This window comes from Dama dama, chromosome 17, assembly GCF_033118175.1.
Source record: "Dama dama isolate Ldn47 chromosome 17, ASM3311817v1, whole genome shotgun sequence".
Taxonomy (NCBI): domain Eukaryota; kingdom Metazoa; phylum Chordata; class Mammalia; order Artiodactyla; family Cervidae; genus Dama; species Dama dama.
This window is the reverse complement of record NC_083697.1, coordinates 27,969,753-27,985,544: the sequence shown is the minus strand read 5'-3', so window position 1 is coordinate 27,985,544 and position 15,792 is coordinate 27,969,753. Positions and strand designations below refer to the sequence as shown.

Genomic DNA, 15,792 nt, shown 5'->3' with positions numbered 1-15,792 from the left:
TCAGGATAGTTACCTAAGTTTCAAGAAAGCATTCTTGTGTCACCTAGTGAATGGGTGGCACTCACTCAAATAGAAATGTATTTTAATTGACTTGAAGAAAATAAGTGTTTATGAAACAACAAAGAGCCTGGGAGCAGAAAGGAGAAAGAGCTAGGATTTGGCTGTGCTAGCCCACACTATAAGAGAGTGAAGACATCATGTCTAGAGAAACTGGCTGTTGAGGGACAGTGCGGGTATGTCAGACGGTAGGGGTTGAGCAAGTTCCTCAGTACTTATTATTGCCTGAGTATAGCTCATGACTATTCAGATTTCTTTACTCTAATACCATGCTCAGTGGGAAACCTTCAGAATGTTAATTTGGTTTCTTTTGTAATCTGATATTGGGAAAGGTTTCTCTTGATAGTGATAAAGGATATTCACATTAGTCTGAGGAAATATCACTAACTTTACATTTGTAAGTAGGCAGTTGGCTTATACACCTGGTCTATATATCGACTTCTGTGATTTTGTTAAGCATGGATTATTTCCTCTCTTTCCACACTTACTACAATATGTTTGAAAGCTCCTGTCAAAGTAGAATGCAATCTTTCCTCCACTAGTCTTTAAATTCCTAAAAGGCATAGAGAATGTCTTAATTATCTTAATATCCCCAGCATCTAGCACGGTGTCTAGTATATGGCTAGAGATAGATAATTAGATATAAGATGAATGAGTAAGGAATGACTGTACAATTTGTAATAGGAAGTTGAGTGAGAGGATGTTTTGTATGTCTCTAAATAGGATAAAATAGGATAAAATTTGCTAGACCCAAAGTAATCAACACGGTGATTACTGTGATCACAGTGATCAATACAGTGATTAAAGTGCATAGAAAGCCAAGTGAAAGGGAAAAATTAGTAACAACATTTTAGAATAACCTCATTTAATATTCCTCATTTACTCAACCAATCTGTTGAGTAAATTTGTTCATACTTCTTTTGGGAATTTGTAAAAAGTTTAAAATAATGCATATTAAACAAAATCATTTTGAGGTTTACCCATAGTCATATTAGAACACAAATCAGAGAAATTCCTGATGTAAATGACCTATGTAGCATCTTGAAACTATGAAAATACATTATTTAACTACTGGGTTCATCATTTGATTGCAAGTGGGGATTCAGATGAAAGTTGACAAGGTTAAAAATCATGAGAGACATGATTCTAGAAACAGACAAAGCATGAAATGGATCAGTGTGGAAAGCAAAGCTTTCCCAAGGGTCTAATCATGGTAACATCCAGGTATCTGGTATTAGGTGATAAAAATTGGCCATCAGAGCTGAAAATCCAGATCAGTAGCTCATAAAATGTCATCATTGGCCACATAATGGAAAATGTTTTGATTTTTTCCCATGTTTTTTCAATTGCATTTTTTTTTCTGAATAACTGTGTTCAGAATTCTGCATTTTATTTCTCTTATTTTTATTTATATATTTGTAGGATACAAGTAAGGGGAATATTTAAACATAATTTATATTTATACAATGCTTCACACATCTAGCAACTTACTAATTGGTTTTCAGTTGGACTTTAGGAAGTTAAGGCAAAGACCAAGAGACTTGACCACTGTGATTCATGAAATCTAAGTTAGATTTTTTAAAACCCAGACTCTTAAGTCTGTTTTTTTAAATGCTTACAGTTAATAACACTTACTGAATGCCTATTGGGTCTAAAAAAACATAATAGAGAAAGATAATGGGTAGAGAACCAATTCCTTATCCTGAAGAATATTATGATATAATGAAAAATATTGAAATGTAAATTAAAGTACATAGAAATCTGAATATAAACACGTGTAAATAAAGTAAAAAATAATATTTATGAGACTTTGAAAGTGAAAGTCACTCAGTCGTGTCGGACTCTTTGCAACCCCATGAACTATACAGTCCATGGAATTCTTCAGACCAAAATACTGGAGTGGGTAGCCTTTCTCTTCTCCAGGGGATATTCAATCCAGGGATTGAACCCAGGTCTCCCATATTGCAGGCAGATTCTTTATCAGCTGAGCCACAAGGGAAGCCCAAGAATATTGCAGTGGGTAGCCTATCCCTTCTTCAGCAGATCTTCCTGACCCAGGAATTGAACTGGGGTCTCCTGCATTGCAAGCAGATTCTTTACGAACTGAGCTATCTTTGCACAATTATCGCTTTTTCTATGACCAGCCTATTCAAAGTTGCAATCTGTCCTTCCAGCACTCCCTAAACCCCTTAGCCTGTTCTTTATTTTCAGTTTATGTGTCATGTGTATTCTTTACTTTGTGTCTCCTTATGCTAGAATACTAAAACAAAAAAAAAGCAAGAATTTTCTGCTTGTCTTATTTACTTACATATTTCAGTCATGTAGACTAGATTTCACACAAAATTGGTGTTCAGAGTTTTGAAAAATAAGTTAATTAAACTGAATAAAAAAAGAAAGAAACTAAAAGACAAGTAGTTGGTTAGGTGATGCTCATGATTTTACTCCATCATGAAATACTCGTATCATTTGTCCTCCAACTTTAAGCATATATAATATACAATGAGTTATTTCCTTTTCTAGGCCAACAAATTCAAGTAATGTGTATGACTGCAAAGCAATATTATCAATATATTATTTTGGATGCATGAATGCACTGCATTTCATTCTGAATAAATGTTAAGAGCAATAAAAAACATTGACAGTGTGAACATGGTTCAAGCTACTATGTTGAATACAGTATCAGCAGATATACATAACATTGCTTTTATACAGTGTAACGGAAAACTCCCTTTGCATGAAATTGTTTTCCAACAATAGCGGAAGAGCTACAAAGGCTATCAGAATCTTTTAACGTAATTGCCAACCATCAGTGCGGAAGAAGTACAGAAAGAAGGAAAATTAAAGTGCATGTGTAGAAACAGTATCAGATAAATTATAATTCACACACACATGGCCTTAAGGATTCTGTTGCAAGACATTCAGAAGCTTCTTTGAAGGTTTTTCAGTTCAGTTCAGTTCAGTCACTCAGTCGTGTCTGACTCTTTGCGACCCCATGAATCGCAGCATGCCAGGCCTCCCTGTCCATCACCAATTCCTGGAGTTTACTCATACTCAAGTTCATCAAGTTGGTGATGTCATCCTACCATTTCATCCTCTGTCATCCCCTTCTTCTGCCCCCAATCCCTCCCAGCATCAGGGTCTTTTCCAATGAGTCAACTCTTCACATGAGGTGGCCAAAGTATTGGAGTTTCAGATTCAGCATCAGCCCTTCCAATGAACACCCAGGACTGATCTCCTTCAGGATGGACTGGTTGATCTCTGTGCAGTCCAAGAGACTCTCAAGAGTCTTCTCCAACACCACAGTTCAAAAGCATCAATTCTTTGGTGCTCAGCTTTCTTCACAGTCCAACTCTCACATCCATACATGACCACTGGAAAAACCATAGCCCTGACCAGACAGACCTTTGTTGGCAAAATAATGTCTCTGCTTTCTAATATGCTATCTAGGTTGGTCATAACTTTCCTTTTAAGGAGTAAGCGTCTTTTAATTTCATGGCTGCAGTCACCATCTGCAGTGATTTTGGAGCCCAAAAAATAAAGTCTGACACTGTTTCCCCATCTATTTCCCATGAAGTGATGGGACCAAATGCCATGATCTTAGTTTTCTGAATGTTGAGCTTTAAGTCAACTTTTTCACTCTCCTCTTTCACGTTCATCAAGAGGCTCTTTAGTTCCTCTTCACTTTCTGCCATAAGGGTGGTGTCATCTACATAACTGAGGTTATTGATATTTCTCCCAGCAATCTTGATTCCAGCTTGTGCTTCTTCCAGCCCATCGTTTCTCATGATGTACTCTGCATATAAGTTAAATAAGCAGGGTGACAATATACAGCCTTGACATACTTCTTTTCCTATTTGGAACCAGTCTGTTGTTCCATGTCTAGTTCTAACTCTTGCTTCCTGACCTGCATATAGGTTTCTCAAGAGGCAGGTCAGGTGGTCTGGTATTCCCATCTCTTTCAGAATTTTCCACAGTTTATTGTGATCCATACAGTCAAAGGCTTTGGCATAGTCAATAAAGCAGAAATAGATGTTTTTCTGGAACTCTCTTGCTTTTTTGATGATCCAGGGGATGTTGGCAACTTGATCTCTGGTTCCTCTGCCTTTTCTAAATCCAGCTTGAACATCTGGAAGTTCATGGTTCATGTATTGCTGAAGCCTGGCTTAAAGAATTTTAAGCATCACTTTACTAGCGTGTGAGATGAGTACAATTGTGCGGTAGTCTGAGCATTCTTTGGCATTGCCTTTCTTTGGGATTGGAATGAAAACTGACCTTTTCCAGTCCTGTGGCCACTGCTGAGTTTTCCAAATTTGCTGGCATATTGAGTGCAGCACTTTCACAGCATCATCTTTCAGAATTTGAAATAGCTCAACTGGAATTCCATCACCTCCATTAGCTTTGTTCGTAGTGGTGATTTCTAAGGCCCACTTGACTTCACATTCCAGAATGTCTGGCTCTAGGTGAGTGATCACACCATGGTGATTATCTGGGTTGTGAAGATCTTTTTGTACAGTTCTTCTGTGTATTCTTGCTACTTCTTAATATATTCTGCTTCTGTCAGGTCCATACCAGTTCTGTCCTTTATTGAACCCATCTTTGCATGAAATGTTCCCTTGATATCTCTGATTTTCTTGAAGAGATCTCTAGTCTTTCCCATTCTGTTGTTTTCCTCTATTTCTTTGCATTGATCGCTGAGGAAGGCTTTCTTATCTCTCCTTGCTATTCTTTGGAACTCTGCATTTAAATAGGAATATATTTCCTTTTCTCCTTTGCTTTTCACTTCTCTTCTTTTCACAGCTATTTGTAAGGCCTCCTCAGACAACCAATTTGCCTTTTTGCATTTCTTTTCCATGGGGATGGTCTTGAACCCTGTCTCCTATACAGTCTCATGAACCTCCATCCATAGTTCATCAGGTTCTCTGTCTATCAGATCTAGTCCCTTAAATCTATTTCTCACTTTCACTGTATAATCATAAGGGATTTGATTTAGGTCATACCTGAATGGTCTAGTGGTTTTCCCTACTTTCTTCAGTTTAAGTCTGAATTTGGCAATAAAGAGTTCACAGTCTGAACAACAATCAGCTCCTGGTCTTGTTTTTGCTGACTGTATAGAGCTTCTCCATCTTTCGCTGCAAAGAATATAATCAATCTGATTTCGGTGTTGACCATCTGATGATGTCCATGTGTAGAGTCTTCTCTTGTGTTGTTGGAAGAGGGTGTTTGCTATGACCAGTGCATTCTGTTGGCAAAACTCTGTGAGTCTTTGCCCTGCTTCATTCTGTACTCCAAGGCCAAATTTCCCTGTTACTCCAGGTTTTTCTTGACTTTCTACTTTTACATTCCAGTTCCCTATAATGAAAAGGACATCTTTTTTGGGTGTTAGTTCTAAAAGGTCTTGTAGGTCTTCATAGAGCCGTTCAGCTTCTTCAGTGTTACTGGTTGGGGCATAGGCTTGGATTACCGTGATATTGAATGATTTGCCTTGGAAACAAACGGAGATCATTCTGTCGTTTTTGAGATTGCGTCCAAGTACTGCATTTTGGACTCTTTTGTTGACCATGATGGCTACTCCATTTCTTCTAAGGGATTCCTGCCCACAGTAGTAGATATAATGGTCATCTGAGTTAAAATCACGCATTCCAGTCCATTTTAGTTTGCTGATTCCTGGAATGTCAACATTCACTAATTTTTAGGAAAAATCTAAAAGAATCCAAGAGAATGGATCTTTTACAGTGAAACAACTGCTGTATTTTATTTACTGCTATGCAATGTTTTAATCATTACCATGGGTCTCTGCTCATAAAATTTTGTGAAATTATTTCAGATATCAAACTTTCAGGCTCCCAGGTTTGATATAAATGCAAAAGTAGTCCCTCTGGTGGACAGAATTATTTTGCTTTATGAAATACTGAAAATATGAAATTGTAACCATCTTCCTCATAAAAAGGTGAGGGAAAGAGCACTTTGAAGCACAAACCTTGAGCAATGATAGATGTGTAACTGCTCAGATCCCCCCATGTCTCATGGCTGGATAATGGCACTAGCTCAGATAGGCTCTAAATGCTATTCAGGAAAGTTGGTAGACTTGGTATGTTTTAGGCAAGATAAGAGACTGGGATGGAGATTATTCAAATCTCTCACCATGTCTTAACAAATTTTATTGTGACTTGAATCAAAGATGGGTTGGTGTTGGATATTTCTTGAAGCTGAAAGACACATCCAGCTTCTGAGGCAATGGGATTTATTTTCCATGGCAACATGGACACTTGCGGCCACCCTGTGCTGCAAGAAGGCACTTACTAGCAGAAGAAGAAGGGAGGTGGGACAAGTGAAGTAGCTCTTGTAACAACACTGCCCGTCTTTAATAGTTTAGAATCCACTTTACTCACATAGGCAGGATTGAATGCATATCAAAAGTTAGTGAGAATAAGCTTTGGGCACCTTTTATTCATGTATCTAAGGGAAAAATATTCTTTGATTTTCATATCTTGTGCAGGCTAGAGTGGAATGCCTGCAGCTGTTCTTATCTATCATATTAAATTAATGCAGGATGGATGATTTTGAGGTTTTTAGTTGTAAAAGAAAAATGGATCAGTCTAGGAGATTAAATGAAATATTGCCAACCTCAAAAAAATCTGGGAATTATACTCTTCAAGGAAGAATTTATTCTTTGTAAATGTCTGCATTGGAAATGGTCAACTTGTAGTGAGAAGAAACATCCTATTTTGATTAAAATCTCAGGGCATGTTTTAAAGAACCATCCCATGGACTATACCCTACTAGTTCTCTGTAACTTTTGTCTGCACAAATGTCCTTAAATGACAAATATATCTCTTTAGGTCAAAATTATACACTTGCTTATTCTAGCTTCATATGAGCAAATTAAAATAATATTCTCAAGAATAATATATGGAAAAAATTAATCACAAACATCAAAATATAAAGTACTGTGTCTTGGATTATTTACGTGGGCTTTTTTGTTGCTTCAGTTTCAAAGAACACATTTAAAAAGGAAACCAGATCTGAAAGAGACACGTGCACCCCAATGTTCATCGCAGCACTGTTTATAATAGCCAGGACATGGAAGCAACCTAGATGCCCATCAGCAGATGAATGGATAAGGAAGCTGTGGTACATATACACCATGGAATATTACTCAGCCATTAAAAAGAATTCATTTGAATCAGTTCTAATGAGATGGATGAAACTGGAGCCCCTTATACAGAGTGAAGTAAGCCAGAAAGATAAAGAACATTACAGCATACTAACACATATATATGGAATTTAGAAAGATGGTAACGATAACCCTATATGCAAAACAGAAAAAGAGACACAGAAATACAGAACAGACTTTTGAACTCTGTGGGAGAAGGTGAGGGTGGGATGTTTCGAAAGAACAGCATGTATATTATCTATGGTGAAACAGATCACCAGCCCAGGTTGGATGCATGAGACAAGTGCTCGGGCCTGGTGCACTGGGAAGACCCAGAGGAATCGGGTGGAGAGGGAGGTGGGAGGGGGGATCGGGATGGGGAATACGTGTAAATCTGTGGCTGATTCATATCGATGTATGACAAAACCCACTGAAATGTGAAGTAATTAGCCTCCAACTAATAAAAAAATAAATAAATAAATAAAAATGTCAGTACCAAGTGCAAAAATAAAACTAAGTAGTAACACTTGTGAAAAAAGTTGAGGGTATTTTCAACTCAAAAAGTTGAGTTGAATTTTCCCAATAATTTCAGAATTAAATGAGAATATTGTGTTAGTGTCATCCAAGAAATTTGACATTGTTGCCAAATCCAGGTAATGTGACTATCCAGTTAACATTAGCTTAGAGCAATGCCTATATGGAATTATGTTGGGGCCAAACAAACAGAAAACCATATATATATATGCATGCAAATGTGTAGAATGCTTCTGTGTGTGTGTGTATGTTTGTGTGTATGTGTGGTATTGTGTTTAGATTCCACTTCTTTACATTTCATTGGTTGTTTCACTTTTAATGTAATTTTACTTTTCCAATGGAAACAGCCTTTTACAGTATTATTAATTTCAGGTTTATGATGATCTGAAGCCAAAACAAAAGGGATGTCACATAAAGGAAGGCAAGAAGACATTAGAAAAGAAAGTACATTAAGGCAAGAGGAATAAAGACTGATGTTACGGGATCATGGCTAGAGATAAAACTTATAGAGGCTTACTATGGACTGAATTATGTTCCCACCCCCACATTTTTAAAGTTTACTTATCCTTTAATTTATTAAAATTTTTTTCTAGATTTATTGAGATATAATTATGCTCATAATTAGGCTCATAACATTATGCAAGTTAAAGTGTACAGCATGATGATTTGATACATGTACCTATTGTGAGATGATTATTAACACCATCACCACCTCACACAGTTACTTGTGTGTGTGTGTGTATATGCGTGCTTGTTGAGAACATTTAATATCTACTCTGGTATAACACCTATGAGGCATCCCCAGTGGCTTGTGAACTGGCTTCCTGATGGGATCCATGATGGGTTAGTAGGATCTGAATCCCTTTGACATGTTCAGTTTGGAGCCCTGCCTACTGCTCTCCCAGCTTTATCCATCCCCTAGTTGTGCAGATCTCCACAGTCCTCTGGATAGAGGGAGACAGAGATGGGCTCTTTGGCAGGGCTCCACACATCTGAGGAAGCTGGGAACTCATCCCTCACATCCTTTTGTCACCACCACCCCATCCCTGAGGGAGAAATCACAGCTGAGAAGACCCTCTTGGTACCAAGTTGTGTCACCATGGGGAGGACGTGATGTATACGAAGTCAGTTTGTTCCTCTCACTCTTTCCAGGGCATCCAATCTCAGATTTTTTTTTTTGTACTGCAACTTCTCTATTGGAATCCTGGACTTCCACAAAGGTTCTCTGATCCATGGGTGACCATCTAAATCAGTTTTTTCAAGGGACTCCAGGTGCACAGCTAAGGGCCACTCCAGGGTTCATGGAGTGAACAGGGTTCAAGGTCTGTATGTTTATTATCTGACTCCAGTGGGCAAGACTCTTCCCAGGTATGGTGCTGGTGACATAACCAAAGCCAGATGGGGATGTGGCCAAGTCCTCTGAGGTGTGGACTTGTTTCTGCATCCATAGCTGAGACCATGGTAGGTAAGGCATCCTCCAGGGTGCAGGTCTATCTTAAAGTGATTCTCCTCATTTTTCCACTGCACTGTGGTTTGTCTCCTACCTGGATCCTCCAGATACCAGAAAGGCACTATTGTTTATGGATAGATTTCAAATTGTTGTTGTTGAGGTGGGTATGATGAGGGACATCTTATTTGGCCATCTTGCAGATGTCATTCCCCCGAATTCATTTGTTGAAGTCCTAATCCTCAGTACCTCAGCGTGTGACTGTATGTGGAGACAGGTCTTTAAAGAGATAATTAAGGTAAAATAAGGTCATGAGGGTGGGACCTAAACCAATATAACTCGTGTTCTAAAAGGAAAAGGCAATTAGAACACAGACACACAGAAGGAAGACCTCTGTGAAGACAGAAGGTTACAGCCATCTGCAAGCATGGCTGACACCTCTTAGAAAAACCACTCTTGATGATACTTGAACTTATACTTCTAGCCCCCTGAATTGTGAGAAAATATTTCTATTGTTTAAAATAGCAGTCTATGTTATTTTGTATGGCAACCTGAGCAGATGAATACCATGTTTGAAATGCCGAGGACAGTTTAATATGTATGGCTTCATTCCAGCAAAGTAGGAGGCAAAATACTATACATTTTCCCAGTGAAAATAGAGATTTCCAGAGAGATTCTGATTGCCTGAGAATTGCTTTCAGGGAAGTAAAGGACAGACTAGGATCTTCATTTCCATCAGCTGAGCATCTCTTAGGTTATATATGGCCTTCCTCACAAGGGCTGTTTTCCATGATAAATCCTTTGCAACAGAAATGACAAGCACACAGAAGACTTACTTGCTGGGCAGGGTGATAGATTCTTCGTGGTTGTTATATAAATCAAAAATCCAACTGAATCTATCACTTGAGTTTAGACTGAAGAGTGGTTCCTTTGTTTAAGGCAAAAGGCTTCTTTGTTATTATACTTAGATATTCTCTTGTGAAGGAGCAGATCTGGCTTGTTAGTATTTAGAGGAAAATAATTAAAATAGAAAATAGCCATAAAAAATTCTGTGGTTTATGAAACAATAGAAGTAGATCTATTTGCCAATATTTTAGCTATTCAATTAAACAAGACCAATTTCAACAGGGAATAACAAAAAACAAGTTGTCACATATTATGAATATTGTGGCCAAGTCATATTTTTGAGGTTTCTTTTATGGTAGAATAGGGAAGAATGTTAAAATATGGTTTAAAATGTGGTTTACTTTAAAGGCATACATCTAGCAAATAACACAAAAATGTAATGAAATTAAAAGTGTGTGCGTGCTCGGTCGTGTCCAACTCTTTGAGGTCCCATGCCATGCTTTTTCTGTCCATAGAATTTCCCAGGCAAGAATACTGCAGAGGGTTGCCATTTCCAGTTCCAGTTAAGGTTTAGGATCTTTTGACATACAGAAGGGGAGAGAGTCAAGAAAATTTCTGCCTCAATTACCCTTCTATGGAAGAGGGTTTAAGAGAGGAAAGAGCTGAAATTAACTGCCAGGTCACCTCATCTTTCTTTGTTGTAGAAGTTGCAAGGAGAGATCTGTTTTCTTGAGAATGGGCCTGGCCAGAAAAAGGACTAGGCTGACATCATTTGCCAAAATAACAGATTTCATGTCTTGTTATGTGTTGACATAGCTTGGGGGGGGTGTTAAAAAATATTATTAATATGTTATTATTAGTATATTGTGGTCCAAAATGTTGAGCCAGCCAGTGTCTTTTGCAGTTAGCTTTTTATCTTGAAGGTGTGCATACTTTGCTTTTTTTTGAAACAGTGTAAATCTGGAATATTTGAGATTACTCTTTTCTATATTTCTGTAGAAAATAAGATCAGTCATCGAAAATTAATGTTTTCTCTACAGTATGACCCACTAAAAAGCATGATTTGTAAATGATGCTGTCCTTGTTTGTAGTTACCTTGAAATAAATCTGCATGATTTGCATATGCTTACCCCTGGAAAGTCCCAATCCAGTTTCTTTCCCTGTAAAAATTTCTACCGAACCTTTGGGAGAGTACCTCAAGCTCACTCTTGGAGTAGCTCCCCTCATATTTCTTCATGCAGGTAGGGTTTAGATACTTCCTAATTAGACATAGTGGGCTTCCGAGGTGGCACTAGTGGTACAAAACCCATCTGCCAATGCAGGAGGTGTAAGAGAGGCAGGTTCGATCCTTGGGTCAGGAAGATCCCTTGAGGAGGACGTGGCAACCCACTCCAATATTCTTATCTGGAGAATCCCATGGACAGAGGAGCCTGGTGGGCTACAGTCCATAGGGTTGCAAAGAGTTGGACATGACTGAAGTGACTTAGCACACATACACACAGTTAATCCTAGCATATTATATCTTATAACACAGATACATATTATAGTCAAGCCTGTTTCTACTTCCTTCTCTCTGGATATGGGCATGTGCATTATTAATCTTTGTGTCTCCAAAACTTAACATAGTTCTTGGCATTCAATAAATACCTATTGATTGAGGATATCTTAACTTTATTGTCCATGTTATGAAAATTTTGATTGCAAGAAATATCATTTATCTTTTTCTTACCAGTGTTTTGCCCTATCGTGCACATAATAAGAATTCAAAAATAATATTTAAGTAAACAAAAGCAAAAATTATTCCAAATGTTTTAAACCTAATTAAAATCATTATTATTGCCCTTGGTCTTTATATTTAGCTGGATGTTTGGAAAGAACAGTTATATGAACCATGTAAAGGTATAACCTTAAGAAAGAAGTTCAGTTGTCTTTGTTTACTTAATCAATTATATCCTGAAATTACAATTGTTCTACAATAATGCCACTTTTCTAGAGAAACCAAGGCCCTAGCTCTAGAGATACAGTGCTAAATTAAAAAGAAAATATATTTTATGTTTTCACAACACTTACATTACACTAAAGAGGTAGTCATTAAATAATAAATAGACAAATATGTATAAAACTACAAATTATGATGAATTCTATAGAGAAAAAGAATGTCTAGGTTATAGAATACAATGGAAACTCTATTTGAGGAAGTAATATGTCAGCTGGAATCCAGATGTACAGAGAGAAGAATCAAAGACACGTCAGTCTATGTCCTGATAACAGTGTGAATGGAGACTGAGACATGGAGGAAAGGGCAGCTGAAAGCAAGCATCGTTGGAACATAGTATGGGAATAGTTCAGTTGCATAGAATTAGGATGACAATAAATGTTCATCGTAGCACTGTTTATAATAGCCAGGACATGGAAGCAACCTAGATGCCCATCAGCAGATGAATGGATAAGGAAGCTGTGGTACATATACACCATGGAATATTACTCAGCCATTAAAAAGAATTCATTTGAATCAGTCCTAATGAGATGGATGAAACTGGAGCCCATTATACAGAGTGAAGTAAGCCAGAAAGATAAAGAACATTACAGCATACTAACACATATATATGGAATTTAGAAAGATGGTAACGATAACCCTATATGCAAAACAGAAAAAGAGACACAGAAGTACAGAACAGACTTTTGAACTCTGTGGGAGAAGGGGAGGGTGGGATGTTTCGAAAGAACAGCATGTATATTATCTATGGTGAAACAGATCACCAGCCCAGGTGGGATGCATGAGACAAGTGCTCGGGCCTGGTGTACTGGGAAGACCCAGAGGAATCGGGTGGAGAGGGAGGTGGGAGGGGGGATCAGGATGGGGAATGCGTGTAACTCTGTGGCTGATTCATATCAATGTATGACAAAACCCACTGAAATGTTGTGAAGTAATTAGCCTCCAACTAATAAAAAAAGAAATGGTAAGATTTGCAAAATTTTGCAGGACACCTTAGAGTTTGCAATTTTGGAGTTTGCAATTTTTAAAATCTATTTTCTTAAATATATTGGAGAACCACTATAAAGCTAAGCAGATTGCAAGAGTTAATTTAGAATGAAAAAACATCATTTTTTTACAGCATGATGACTAGTGTTAATAATACTGTATTGTATATTTAAAAGTTGCTAGGAGAGCAGGATCTTTGAGGTTCCCATAATAAGAAAAAATTATATGTACCAATGGACTTATTGTGGTATCATATAGTAATATATACAAATATCAAATCTTTATGTTGTATGCCTGAAACTAATATAATGTTATATTATGAATTAGATCTCAATAAAAATTCTTGGATGCTGAATAGAGAATAAATCTGAAGAGAACAGGTGTAGATCTGGGGAAATGAGTTGGAGAGGCTGTTGTAGTGGACCTAGTGGCTTTGTAGTGATAGTATCTTGGAGAGTTATTTCAGTGGAAGTAGAGAGAAGCACAGAGATGGGAGATATTTTTAGGGAGGAGGATCAATAGGATTTAGTGATGCGTTAGGTGACAGTGAGAGGGAAAAGGAAGTTTCAAGAATCACTCTTTTCAGAATTTAACATCTGGGTGAATGGAAGTAACAAGTACTAATACTTGGATTACTGCAGGAAGACTCTCCATTATGCCAGATATGAAGACAAACTCAAAGATCAGTTTTGTATATTATAATTTAAAAACGCCTCAGAAATAACAAAAGCAAGGGCATCAATTACACAGCTGATTATTGTATAAACTTAGAGCTAATGGAGGAAGAACTGACTTGGAATAGACACATCAGAGTCAGTGATCTACAGATGATATTTAGTGTCATGGAAATGAATGAGTATAGGAATGAATATAGAAATAGAGTAATGAATATATTCTATATAATTGGTTCTTTTTCTATGGAAAACTCTAATATAGCTTTAATATACTTCACAATTCCCTATTATATATTCAATATTTTTGGCAGTTCTAGAAGTAGTCCAATTTCTGAGCACTTTCATTTTTATATAAAAATATATTTGATCTAGGGGAGAATACATTTTTTTCTGATCATCTATTCTATTCCGCATCAGTAGCTAATGCTGTTTAGTTACTGGCATTATGGCATTGCTTCATACTTTGTTAATCCATTGATTCTGTAAATGTTTATTGAGCATTATATATATATATATATATATATATATATATATATATGTATATATATATGTGTGTGTATGGTATTGGCTCAAACAATTAGGAAGCCTGAGAAGTTCCACAACTTGCCATCTGCAAGGTGGAGACCCAAGAAGGCTGGTGGGGAATATTGATATAGCAACTCAAGTAGTCAGACAGAGAGCAAATTCAACCTTCTTCTGCTTTTTAGTTGTATTCAGGCTCAACATGATGTCCACCTATCAGATGGGGAGGACCATCTGCTTTACTTAGTCTACCAATTCAAATGCTAATCTCTTCTGGAAATATCCTCATAGACACACCTAGAAATAATATTTAACCGACTCTCTGGGTACCCAGTGTCCCAGTCAAACTGACACATAAAATTAACCATTACAATAGCATAGGCTTTCTTATGCTATTGAATTGAATTTTAGTATATTACTAATCAGTTCAGTTCAGTTGCTCAGTCTTGTCTAACTCTTTGTGACCCCATGGACTGCAGCATGCCAGGCTTCCCTGTCCATCACCAATTCCCAGAGCTTACTCAAACTCATGTCCATCACATCGGTGATGCCATCCAACCATCTCATCTTCTGTCATCACCTTGTCCTCCCATCTTTGATCTTTCCCAGTATCAGGGTCTTTCCCAATTAGTCAGTTCTTCATATCAGGTGGCCAAAGTATTGGAGCTTCAGCTTCAGCATCAGTCCTTCCAATGAATATTCAGAACTGATTTCCTTTAGGATGGACTGGTTGGACCTCCTTGCAGTCCAAGGGACCCTCAAGAGTCTTCTTCAACACCACATTTCAAAAGCATCAATTCTTCGGTGCTCAGCTTTCTTTGTAGTCCAACTCTCACATCCATACATGACTACTGGAAAAACCATAGCTTTGACTAGACAGACCTTTGTTGACAAAGTAATGTCTCTGCTTTTTAATATGCTGTCTAGGTTGGTCATAGCTTTTCTTCCAAGGAGCAAGCGTCTTTTAATTTCATGGCTGCAGCCACCATCTTCAGTGATTTTGGAGCCCCCCAAAAATAAAGTCTGCCACTGTTTTCACTGTTTCTGCATCTATTTGCCATGAAGTGATGGGACTGGATGTCATGATCTTAGTTTTCTGAATGTTGAGTTTTAAGCCAACTTTTTCACTCTCCTCTCTCACTTTTTATCAAAAGGCTCTTTAGTCCTTCTTCACTTTCTGCATAAGAGTGGTGTCATCTGCATAACTGAAGTTATTGATATTTCTCCTGGCAATCTTGATTCCACCTTGTGCTTCATTCAGCCTGGGATTTCACATGATGTACTCTGCATATAAGTTAAAGAAGCAGGGTGACAGTATACAGCTTTGACGTACTCCTTTCCCGATTTGGAACCAGTCTGTTGTTCCATGTCCAGTTCTAACTGTTGCTCCTTGACCTGCATACAGATTTCTCAGGAGGCAGGTCAGGTGGTCTGGTATTCCCATCTTTTTAAGGATTTTCCATAGTTTGTTTTGATTCACACAGTCAAAGGCTTTGGCATAGTCAATAAAGCAGAAGTAGATGTTTTTCTGGAACTCTCTTGCTTTTTCAATGATCCAGTGGATGTTGGCAATTTG

At 37.6% G+C, this 15,792-nt stretch overlaps 1 protein-coding gene across 1 annotated transcript in view; it reads right to left on the bottom strand.

The window, feature by feature from the left end:
* Positions 1-15,792, bottom strand: part of TACR3 (tachykinin receptor 3) — a 74,008-nt gene that overhangs the window by 4,031 nt on the left and 54,185 nt on the right. The window lies entirely within an intron of this gene.